Source organism: Myotis daubentonii, chromosome X, assembly GCF_963259705.1.
Source record: "Myotis daubentonii chromosome X, mMyoDau2.1, whole genome shotgun sequence".
Lineage (NCBI taxonomy): Eukaryota > Metazoa > Chordata > Mammalia > Chiroptera > Vespertilionidae > Myotis > Myotis daubentonii.
Window position 1 is genome coordinate 103,865,232 of NC_081861.1, and position 12,407 is coordinate 103,877,638.

The following is a 12,407-nucleotide window of genomic DNA, read 5'->3' on the forward strand; positions in this document are numbered from 1 at the left end:
TGCTTTGATTGTTCAGTTGTTCTGCTGTTCCATCTATTTGCATATTACCCTTTTAATATCCTATCTAATAAAAGACAACAAGGGTAATTAACTGTACCTCCGCTACACTTCCCATTGGCTAATCAGTGTGATATGCAAATTAACTGCCAACAAAGATGGCGGTTAATTTGCATACGTAGGCACAATGATGGGAGGCGAAAGGGGAAGAACGGTGATGGTGATCAAAAACCCAGGCTGCAGGCAAGAGCCGGAAGGCAGGGCAAAGGCGGCCCCCAGGGAGATCGGAGAACCAGGACCCCCTTTGCCCGCCCCCAGCCGGTGATCAGAGAAGCCGGAGGGGGCAGGGAAGAGGCGGGCGCCTGCGCCTGCCTCTTCCCTGGCCCCCCCTTCCCAGGGATCGACGACCAGAGAAGCTGACCGGTGCCTCTTCCCTGGACCCCCTGCCCAGGATCGATGACCCGAGAAGCCAGTACGAGCCTCTTCCCTGACCCCCCCCTGCCCTGGATTGGCGACTGGGCAAGCAAGGGCCACCCCAACCTGTGAAGTTTCGCACAAAGGTGGGGAGGCCAGGTTTGGGTGGGTTTTTCAGGCCCAGGGAAGGCGCCTTCGCTCTCTACGCCCAGACTGTGGCCAAGGGGCCCTCTGGAGGCATGTGGTGACTGAACCCAAGCCAGGCCGGAGTCCTGCTCTCACTGAGAGGCAAGTAACTAGTCACCGTGCCCCAAATGCATGGGGAGCACCAGCGGCCTCCTCTCTCCTGCCCTGGAAGGTGGAAGGCCTGGTGGGATTCACAGGTAAAATGCAGACACTGATGGGTCCCAGACCCCTTTTCTTTGCACACACACACCCCCCCCCACCCCTCACCCCCACCTCCCATCATTCTGTGAGGCTAAGGTTCCTGAGCCCAGATCCAAGGACTGCAAAGGGAACAATTCTCCTGGTGAGAACATGCAGGCAGGTGCCTCCTGCCAAGGTGGCCAAGTTTGACAAACAGCGCCTCCTGAGGTGGGGAAAGCAGAGTGCCGTGGAGCAGCGCCAGCTCCCAGCTACCCCGAGGGCAGGTGGCCACTGCAGCTCCCTGCTGGCCCCAACAGCTGGGTGGCAGCCCCTGCGTGTCTGGTGCACCTAGGCCTTGCTGACCTTGTAACCCTCAGAGCATGCACCCACCTCCTGGTCCTAATTGCCTCTCCCCTCTCCACACACACACACACACACACATGCATCTGGAAAGGTGGGAACAAGGACTAGGCAGCCACGTCCATGCCCTTGCTGGTGAAAGTCACACTCCAAGTGGCCGGCTGTGTGAGGGGTAGTGGACACACATGCAACTCGCTCACTCTTTCCCTGGAAAATCCAGGGCGCACCTCGGCTCCTGCAACATGCGGAGTTAGAAATTGAACCATTTATTGTCTCCTAACTTTTCTCTGGTTTCTTTGGTCACTGACTGTGACTGCCCCCACTGTTCTGAGGGGGCCCTAGGGGCTCCTCAGCCAGACCACAAATCCCCAAATCAAACACTCGCTTTCAGAAAGCCATGCTTCTCTCAATGCACCCCGCAACCTGAAAGGTTGCCTCTCCGTGAAAAGCTTGGAGGAGCACAAAGCTGGAAAAGGACAGCTGGTGCTTGGTGGGGTCCCTGGGACCCAAAAAGGTGCAGAAAATATATATATATATATATTTTTTTAACACATTTCAATTTCAAGAAGTAAAAACAAAATCAGGAAAGAAAAACTATGCTTTCAGAGCCTGAATATCCACAGGGACCTCAGCGCGATCCCCAGCCGCCACCCGCTCCAGTGCAGGATCTGGGCCTGCCATCTGCAACTGGAGGAGACGGGGAAGACACTGAGGGATTGGGCATGCCATCTGCCACCAGGGGAGCGGGCCTAAGGCAGCAGGTGGTTATTTCCCGAGGGGTCCCAGACTTTGAGAGGGTACAGGATGGGCTGAGGGACAGCCCCCCCTGCCCGTGCACAAATTTTTGTGCACCGGGCTACTAGTCCTATCTAATAAAAGAGAAACGTGGTAATTAGCGTACGTCCAATACCCTTCCCATTTGCTAATCAGGGCGATAAGCAAATTAACTGCCAGGCCAAGATGGTGGCCGGCAGCCAGGCAGCTTGAAGTTAACATGAGTCTGGCTTGCTTCAGTGACGGAGGACACCAACGTTCTCCGCCTGCCTTGCCGGCCTCTGAGCTTGCAGTTTGAAACATTGTTACAAATATACAAGCTAAACAAAACCCCAGAAACCTGCTTTCAGCCAGCCGGGATCTCAGAGCTGGAGTTGATACAGTGTTTGGATTATAGAACCCAAACAAACCAGATACCTGCTTTCAGCAGCAGAGGCCTCAGAGCTGGAGCCAGAGCTAAAGCTGGCCCAGAATTTAAAAAAAGAGAAAAAAAGGAAGAGGTGGGAGCTTCAGTCACCCGCCAGCCTGAAAACAGCCATCAGCCCCTCACCCAGACTGGCCAGGCACCCCAGTGGGGACCCCCACCCTGAAGGGTGTGTGACCAGCTGCAAACAGCCATCATCCCCACACCCAGGCTGGCCAGGCACCCAAGCAGGACCCTCACCCTGATACAGGACACCCTTCAGGGCAAACCAGCCGGCCCCCACCTGTGCACCAGGCCTTTATCCTATATAGTAAAAGGGTAATATGCCTCCCAGCACCGGGATCAGCGGAGTCGCAAGGTCTCCTGGCACCGGGATCAGCGTGACAGGGGGCAGCGCCCAAACCCCCTGATCGCCCTGCAGCTCTGTGTGTGACAGGGGGTGGGGCCACAACCTCCCTATCCGCCCTGCTCTGTTCGTGACAGGGGAAGGCGCCCCAACCCCCTGATCAGCCCTGCTCTGTGCCTGATGGGGGTAGCTCCCCAACCCCCTGATCGCCTTGCAGCTCTGTGTGTGACATGGTGCGGTGCCCCAACCCCTCCCCCGCCATGGGCCCTGCTCTGTGTGTGACGGGGTAGAGCCATAACCTACCCATCGGCCCTGCCCTGAGTGTGACAGTGGTGGTGCCCCAACCAACTGATCAGCCCTGCTCTGTGGGTGATAGAGGGTGGTTCCCCAACCCGCCCCCCCACAGGCCCTGCTCTGTGTGTGACGGGGTAGAGCCATAACCTCCCCATTGGCCCTGCCCTGAGTGTGACAGGGTGCGGTGCCCCAACCCCCTGATCCGCCCTGCTCTGCGTGTGACAGGGACGGTGCCCCAACTCCCCTATCAGCCCTACTCTGTGAGTGACAGGGGGGAGCTCCCCAAACCCCTGATGGGCCCTGCTCTGTGCTTGACAGGGGGGAGCTCCCCAACCCCCTGATTGACCCTGTTCTGTGCGTGACAGGGTACGGAGCCCCAACCCCCCTGATGGGCCCTGCTCTGTGAGTGACAGAGGGCAGCACCCCAACCCCCTGATTGGCCCTGCTCTGTGCGTGACAGGTGTTGGCGCTGCAACCTCCCCATCAACCCTGCCTTGAGTGTGACAGGGGGCGGTGCCCCAACCCCCCAATCGGTGCTACCCTGAGCGTGACTGAGGGTGGCATTGCAACCTCCCAATCTGCCCTGCTCTGTGCATGGCAGGGTGTGGCGCCCCAACTCCCCCATTGGCCCTGCTCTGAGCCCAACCAGGGGCTGCACCTAGGGATTGGGCCTGCCCTCTGCCACCCGGGAGCAGGCCTAAGCCAGCAGGTCGTTATCTCCCAAGGGGTCCCAGACTGCGAGAGGGCACAGGCCGGGCTGAGGGACCCCCTGCCCCCCCAAGTGCACAAATTTTTGTGCACCAGGCCTCTAGTATAGATATATAACCCTAATATGCAAATAGACTGAATGGTGGAACAACCAAACAACCAGTCACTATGACGTGTGCCAACCACCAGGTGGCACGTGCGGAACATGGCAGGTGTCCAAACATGGTGGGCATCAGCTGCAGCAAGATGGTAGAGCAGGTGAGTGGGGGTACCAGTTGCTGTCATTGGGGTGAGCCTCTGGTGGTTACTGAAGATTCTTTGCTCCTGTGTGACATGGTCATGCCCAGCACTTGTACCCTCTGCCGGCGCCAGCCCCACTCGCACCCACTGCTGGCACCAGAGCTGCTTCTCGCACCCACTGCTAGTGATCGCCCCACTTGTAGCTGGCATCAGAGCCACCGCTTGCACCCACTGCTCGCACCTGGCACTGGTCCTGATCACTTGGCACCATCAGTGGGTGCAAGTGGCAGCTGCTGGCCCTGATTGCTCCTGAGGGCTTCTCCACCTCCCCCTGCTCCTGAGGGACGATCAAGACAGCACTCGCTGCTCACACCCACTGCTAGTGCCAGCCCCAGTTGCACCTGTCACTGGTGCAGGCCCCAATCGCTCCATGCCATCAGCAGGTGCAAGCAGGGCTGGCACCGTCAGTTCGTGGGAGCAGCAGCGGTGGGAGCAGGGTTGCCGGCTGACAGGAGACTAAGGGCTGTGGTGGGAAGGGCTGGGAAGGGGCATGGAGTATGGGTGAATACCTGGCCCTGTGCACACCGCAGCCTCACAGCCCACAGTTCCTTTCAAGGTGCACGAATTCGTGCACTGGGCCCCTAGTATAGGATAATTATGGTATACGAGAGGCCCAGTGCACAAATTCATGCACCAGTGGGGTCCGTTGGCCTGGCCTGCAGGATATGGCTGAAACCAGCTCTCTGACATCCCACGAAGGGTCCCAGATTGCAAGAGAGCACAGGCCAGACCGAGGGACCCCACCAGTGCATGATCAGGGCTGGGGAGGGATGTGGGAAGTTGGCCAGCCAGGGAGGAACCACAAGAGTGCTCCACAGCCCACAGCCAGACCCCAGCAGCAAGCAAACCTACTGGTTGGAGCATCTGCCCCCTGGTGGTCAGTTCACATCACAGCGAGTGGTTGAGCAGCCTTAGCATATCATTAGCATATTACACTTTGATTGGTTGAACTGCCAACCAGATGATTGGACACTTAACATATTAGGCTTTTATTATATAGGATGTTACCATATAAAACTGATAATAGAGAACTACATTGGTAAAGGTAATTAATATAAAGGAGTAAAAGTTAAAATGCTTGAATCTAGACATATTTTTAAAGTCTTTTTTTACATAATGTATATAAATTGTCATTTCATACTTTTAACCAAGGGGAAGCCTGAATAAAAAAATCAGACATGAGCCCTGATCAGTTTGGCTCAGTGGATAGAGCATCGGCCTGGGGACCGAAGGGTCCCAGGTTCGATTCTGGTCAAGGGCATGTACCTTGGTTGCGGACGCATCCCCAGTAGGGGGTGTGCAGGAGGAAGCTGATCGATGTTTCTCTCTCATCAATGTTTCTGACTCTCTGTCCCTCTCCCTTCCTCGCTATAAAAAAAAAATCAATAATAAAAAAAGAAAAATCAGACATGGAAGAGACCTCCAGAAGTCCAGTAAGCAGTCCCCTACTTTCTGAACAAGTTACTCATCTGCAGATAGTTACTAACAATTCTTATTCATGTACAATTACTATTTAATGTCATTATTTGATATTGAATAAATCCTTGCATCCTAATAGGATAGTTCAAAATTCAGAATAAAAAACAAAATACTATGGAATTTTATTAATTTCAACTGCATCAACTAAATAGTAGGCTTTCTTTAAAAACCTACAAAAATTTGAAAAAATCAGTCCAGTTAGATAAGGTGTGAAATAGCAAATGAAATTTGTCAAACAATACTCAGTAGACCCCCAAGTCTAATAATTAAAACTGCTATATCTATTTGGTTTGAATATACATTTACCCTATGTCCCCTTTAAAATGAAACATCTTAATTTGGATGAATAGGTTCATAAAATGTGATTCTTAACCTGACCTTATTATATAACTTACCTCAAATAAATTAAGAGAAAACAAACTTTCATTGACTGTGTAAAATCTGTACATTGAGTCAAGCTCAGACCTGTAGTTGGATTCCCTTGTCAGGAAGGTCCTATTTTGTGAAACAAGCAAACTGAAATCAAAGATTTGATTTCAAGTGTGAGCCTCATTGAAGAGCACATGTCTAAGAGGAAAATATTCATTTATTTAAATGACCAAAGTATACCTTTAGGTACTATAACTTAGAACATCAAAATGATTATTTCTTTTTACTAAGCAAAGGGGTTAAGCCCTCTGGACATTACATTTGATAGTCTAATATACAACTTTATATTATATAATTGTAGAATCTTCAAACATTAATACTGTTGCTTCTACTTACTATAGTACAAAAATGAAGATTGATATTTTTCCCCTACTATAAAGGTAAGCATTCATGATATTTCACTGATATTAGGCATGGGTTCTACCTATGGACTGAGAATGGACATGACTTAATTCTTCTTTTGTAAGTTTAGAATATATTCATGGCAGGAAAAGAAATTCCAATTAGAATCAGGAAGTGATGAGTAAGTGAATCAGTCTTTGAATAATCAGACCTATGTGATAACAATTTGACAATGTGCTCCAAACAAATAAAGACAAGTATATGTATTGGACATTATGGAAAATTTACCTTTCATTCACCTAATCATTTATATTATGCACCTTGGGAAAAATCATAGTGCACATAAAGCAGGCAATGTGTCTTTCAGGTGTTACTGATTTAATGCTAAACTGAACATGATTGAAATAAATGTTTTCTATAAATATTTAAAATATATTTTACAAAAATCTACATATATATATATGTTTACTAGTATATTCCCCAAAATGTATACACTTTGAATAATTATAAAGTCAGTGTTTATTAACATACAGTTCATTTTCAAAATGTAAAAGAATCTACAGAAATTAATCTCTTTTTTTATCATGCCTGTTTTCAAACTGACGATCATTCTGGTCCAGGCACTGCTGATATACAAAGCAATGGAATCACAAACAGGATGGGAAGAGATCAACCAAAGAACTTGTATACATTTATGCATAACCCATGGACACAGACAATAGGTGGTGAAAGCCTGGGGCAGGGGTGGGCTAGACGGGGTCATTGGGGAAGAAAAAGGGACATATGTTTCAACAATAAAGATTTTTTTAAAACAATGGAATTTTATTTTGATAAAAAACTCGAGTTTACAATCATTTAATAAATGAAGAGCAAACACTTCATTTTCCTATCCCATAGCTCTTATGAAAAATATCATTAGTAAACAAATATCTGTGAACCCGATTAAGGGTAAGGCAGACTGAATAATAAACCACCCCAAATGTTTACACTCCCTACGTGTGACTCACTCTAGGGTGAAAACAACACTGGAGATAACTGAACTCTTAAGATATGGGCATTGAATCTCATTCTAATCATTCAAATAAGCCCAATGATCAATATTAATTTTTTGCTCATCATGGGCAGTAAACTACACACATTTTACTGAAGGAATACTTAGATAGAAGCACTTATTTAAGTTACACTGTGCATCACAGCTATAAAAATGGCTTGAACAGTTCCATTTAACCACCATTTATAAAGTGCAGCTATATAATATTCTGCATTTTATCTGATGTCTGACATATCAAGCTAGAGTTCAGTGATGGCGAACCTATGACACGCGTGTCAGAGGTGACACGTAAACTCATTTTTTTTGGTTGATTTTTCTTTGTTAAATGGCATTTAAATATATAAAATAAATATCAAAAATATAAGTCTTTGTTTTACTATGGTTGCAAATATCAAAAAATGTCTATATGTGACACGGCACCAGAGTTAAGTTAGGGTTTTTCAAAATGCTGACATGCCGAGCTCAAAAGGTTCGCCATCACTGAGACTGAAAGTACCCCAGCTACCAATTTCCACCACTTCTGAAAATATCTAGATGTGTGAAAAAGGACTGTCCCCCATACAAAGAACCAATTTCACAAACCTACTGTAAACAAATACATTTATATAACTGGAACCTCAGGATGCTAGAGTTGTACTCATTTAAAAAACCATCCAGTTACCTTTGGTCTTTAAAAAAGCCTACACTGTAATATCCTAAACATTATGTGCATCTCATGATGAAGAGAGTGGCCTTGCAGTGCAGAATGAGGAGAGTGCAATGTCACCATGAAGAGTAGTATGCTGTGGTTTCAAGGAACATCGGCATCACAGCATTGTATTCTGTACATCAGGATCGAGGTCATTGTTGCTGGAAGGGGGATAGATGAGGAGAATATTCAGCTCATCCACTTGCGGAGTTGGGTGCATGACTACCAGCTGGTCCTGGGGAATGTCTACGGCAGCTGCTGCAAGGTTGGTGATAGATTTACTCTTTACACACTGAAAGTCTACATGCTGACTCTTTCCTTCTTCCTTCTCCCAGGACATTCTAATAAAGGGTCTTTGGACATAGTTGTAAATCACTTCTGGGTGGCCCCCAGGCCTTTTCTTTATTTTTTCTTTATAGGTAGGATAACCTTCTATTCCCAATCTATTCTTCTTAAGACCCCTCGCCTTCAAAACTGATTTAGTCACATCTGTTTTCAGTGTACTTCAAAAGTCTATATAATTTTGTGCTATAAATAATTTGTGAATATTCTTCTCCCAACTGGGGTGGATGTTGTTCATCCCAATCAACCACACCATCATCTGTAAGCACCACTATGTGGCATTCTCATTCCCCACTCTGGTCACTAGCTACCATGAGAGGCAGGATCATTTCTTCTAGATAAAATTCAAACTGTCTATGAGACCATCATTTGATAACTCATGCATTAGGGCACCGAGAGCTCTACATTTAATAGTACTATATTCAAAAGAGATACAAAGAGATAATAGTCACATGCTTCTCTCAGTTCAGGAATAGATATGCCAGCAGGACATGGATTACTTAAATTTGCATATATATATATATATGCAAATTTGCCCTCATGGTAACTATGGGCTGGAGCAGGTGGGTGTGGCTGCGTTCCGCAGGAGGCTGGCGGACATGAGGCTGCGTCAAATAAAATAAAATGCGTTCACATGTCCTAAAGCACAAACATCCCAGCAGATAACTCAATGCAGGTCATTGTGTAATGATTACACAATATTGATTACACAGTAAACTTATTTTCACCAAAAAAATAAATAAATAACATCTTCATTGAAAGATGCCCCAGTAAAGCTGCTGAGGCTTTCATCTGTCCCTTTCTACACCGAAGACAACAGGGTTCAAGGAAGAAGAGCTCCAGTTTCGTTTTCTCAGCACCCAGCTAGGAGGCCTCTCTGGGGCGGCTCTCCCCTCCATACCCTTCCGCAGGACTGGCGCTCTGGCCCGGGCGCCCCGAGGAGAGGTGGAGCAAAGTGCTTTCCCTCCAGGACTCCCCCTCCCCCTGGGAGTCCTGCACAGAGGGCGCTCTCCCTGGGAACCAGAAATCCGCCTCCCGGGCCACTATGCAGCAACAGGGCCTGGGAGGGCGACCTACCCATGTGGTTTTGTACACTGGTGGAGGCCACGCAGCTGCCATAGTTGAAGTCATCCTAGATGAAGGACCAGGGTAGCGGGGATCAGAGTTGGCCATGTCGGCAATGGAACCCCAACTCCCTGCTGAATGATGTACAGCACACGGACCTCAGTCACTTCCTGAGCAGCTGTCAGCCCCGACTGGGGATCAAACCTGAAACCTAAGTAGGTGCCCTGACAGAATGGAGCCCAAATCTTTGCTGTGGCAGAGGAGCTCCAACCCTCATCAGGAGCCAGGGCAGCCAGAGGGGTTTTGTTGAGGGGCTCTGACAGGCAGCCTGCAGCACAGTGGGTTAGAACCTCCTCCTGATACAGCAAGGTTGCAGGTTGGGTCCTGGTCAGGGCACAGACAAGAAGCAACCAAAGAGCATAATAAGTGGAACAACACACTGGTGTTTCTCTCACTCTCTTCCTCTCTCTAAAATAATCAATCAATAAAAATTAAAATAAAAAATAAACCCTCTGGCTTGCAGAGTTGTGAAAACAGTTAGAAAGCAAAGTCCCATCCCTTCACATTCATTCAACAAATACTTCATATGCTCCTTCAATAATCACACTGGGGATGGGTGTTTGTTTGTTTGTTTGGTTTGGTTTATCCTCACCTGAGGACATTTTTGCATTGATTTTTTTTACAGAGAGTGGAAAGGAAGGAGAAAGACAGAAACTAATGTGAGAGACATCAATTAATTGCTTCTTGCTGAATCCCCAACCAGGGCCTGGGATTGAGCCTGCAACCCAGGTAAGTGCCCTTGATCAGAATCCAACCTGGTACCCTTCACTCTGCCTGCAGAACACTATCCACTGAACCAAACCAGCATTTTTTTTTCTTTTTAAGTCCTCCTCTAAGGATATGTTTTTTTTCATTGATTCTAGAGAGAGAGGAAGGGAGAGGGAAAGAGAAAGAAAAACATTGATCACTTGCCCGAGCAATCTGACAAGGATGGAACACACAACCGGTGTATGTGCCCTCATCTGGAATCGAACCCATGACCCTTTGGAACGTGGGAGGACACTCTAACTACTGATTCACACTGACCAGGGCCTGGAGGTACACTTAAAATTTTTTTCAGATCTGCCCTGGCCAGGTGGCTCAATTGGTTGAAGTCTCAACCTGTACACCAAAGGATTTCCTGTTGGATTCTAGGTTAGGGCACATACTTAGGTTTAGGTTAGATCCCAGTGGGTCAGCAGGTGCAGAGGCAGTTTACTGGTATTTCTCTGTCACATGGATGTTTCTCTCTCTAAAAATCAGTTTTAAAAACATCCTCAGGTGAGAATTAGAACTATATAAATATTAAAACATTTTCAGCTCTAAAATTTTATTTGATTCTTTTTTAAATTTTATTTTTTAATTTACAGTTCATATTCAATATCCTATCCTATATAATAAAACCCTAATATGCAAATCAACTGCACGGTAGAATGACTGGTAGCTATGAACTGACCACCAGGGGCCAGACGCTCAGCATAAGAGCTGCCCTCTGGTGGTCAGTGCGCTCCCACAAGGGGAGCGCTGCTCAGCCAGAAGCCAGGCTCATGGCTGGCGAGTGCAGCGGTAGTGGTGGAAGCCTTTGTGGCAGCACTAAGTAGCAGTGAGCTGAGCAGTAGGGAGCAGCAAGCAGGCGGGCAATAAGGAGACAGGAGTCCCAGACTGGGAGAGGGCACAGGCTGGGCTGAGCCCCCCTCCCCACCTCCAGTGTATGAATTTCATGCACCGGGCCACTAGTTTTTTTACTAATTCAGACTAGCTCGAAATACAGTGGAGCCAGTTCCTTCTGCCACCTCATATTCTCCCTTCTCATTGGGGCATGTAAAATTATATTCTCTGCCAGATCCAAACATCCTGCTCAACATTGTATTTGGCTGTGCAGTAAAAATGGATGGGTTTACAACAAATCTAGTGTTATCCACAATTAATGTCACTCTTTCTGATGTTCTTATATTCTGAGCTCCTTCTGTTGCATTTTCATATACAAACATCATCTCCCCAGATGTCTTACAGCTACCATCTGAACTTGACTGACTACTATTTCTGCTGCTGTTCCCAGGACTCCTACTGGAACCATTTGGAGATGTTTTTTGAGGATGAGGACTGCCTGGACAAGAGGAACTGTGCAGTCATATTGGAGAAGTAACATTTCTAATACAAGGAGTGAGCTGAGACTCTGTTCTTTCATGAGATGAATCTCGTGATCTTTCACTTGACCATCTATCTCTTGAGCTCTCACATCCCCCACTAGCACCATGTATACTCATTTTCCTGTGGTAGACAACTCTTTTAGCAACATGTGAGGGAGTACTGTAGTCCTCTGTGAGTGTCCACAAAGGGCCTAGGTCCGTGGTCAGCAAACTGTGGCTCGCAAGCCACATGCAGCTCTTTGGACCCTTGAGTGTGGCTCTTCCTAAGCCTTAGGAGTACCCTAATTAAGTTCATAACAATTTACCTACCTATATAGTTTAAGCTTAAAAAATTTGTCTCTCAAAAGAAATTTCAATCGTTGTACTGTTGATATTTGGCTCTGTTGACTAATGAGTTTGCTGACCACTGGCCTAGGCAAAAGCTGGGGCCAATGATACCTCCGCTTCCTCCTCAGCTGAATCCATCAGGAGGTGTAGGTGAGAACAGCCACTTGGGCAGCTGGGGCTACCAGAGCCACCCGGCAGGTTGTAACAATAAAGATTTTTTTTAAAAAAAGAATCGTTTTTTGCCTGGCCAGTGTTGCTCAGTGGTTGAGCATTAACCTATGAATCAGGAGGTCATGGTTTGATTCCTGGTCAGGGCACATGCCTGGGTTGTGGGCTTGATCCCCAGTGCGGGGAGTGCAAGAGGCAGCCATTCAATGATCCTCTCTCATCATTGATGTTTTTATCTCTCTCCCTTTTCCTTTCTCTCTGAGATAAAAAAAAATATATATATCTTTAAAAAATAATCATTTTGGTAATTGTGCGTCCTTAACCATCAACACTTGCCAGTTTTG

At 47.3% G+C, this 12,407-nt stretch overlaps 1 pseudogene; it reads right to left on the bottom strand.

Annotated features, from left to right (window-relative positions):
• Positions 1-7,830: 7,830 nt before the first annotated feature.
• Positions 7,831-11,724, bottom strand: LOC132223979 (BTB/POZ domain-containing protein 10-like; annotated as a pseudogene).
• Between the last annotated feature and the right edge of the window lie 683 nt (positions 11,725-12,407).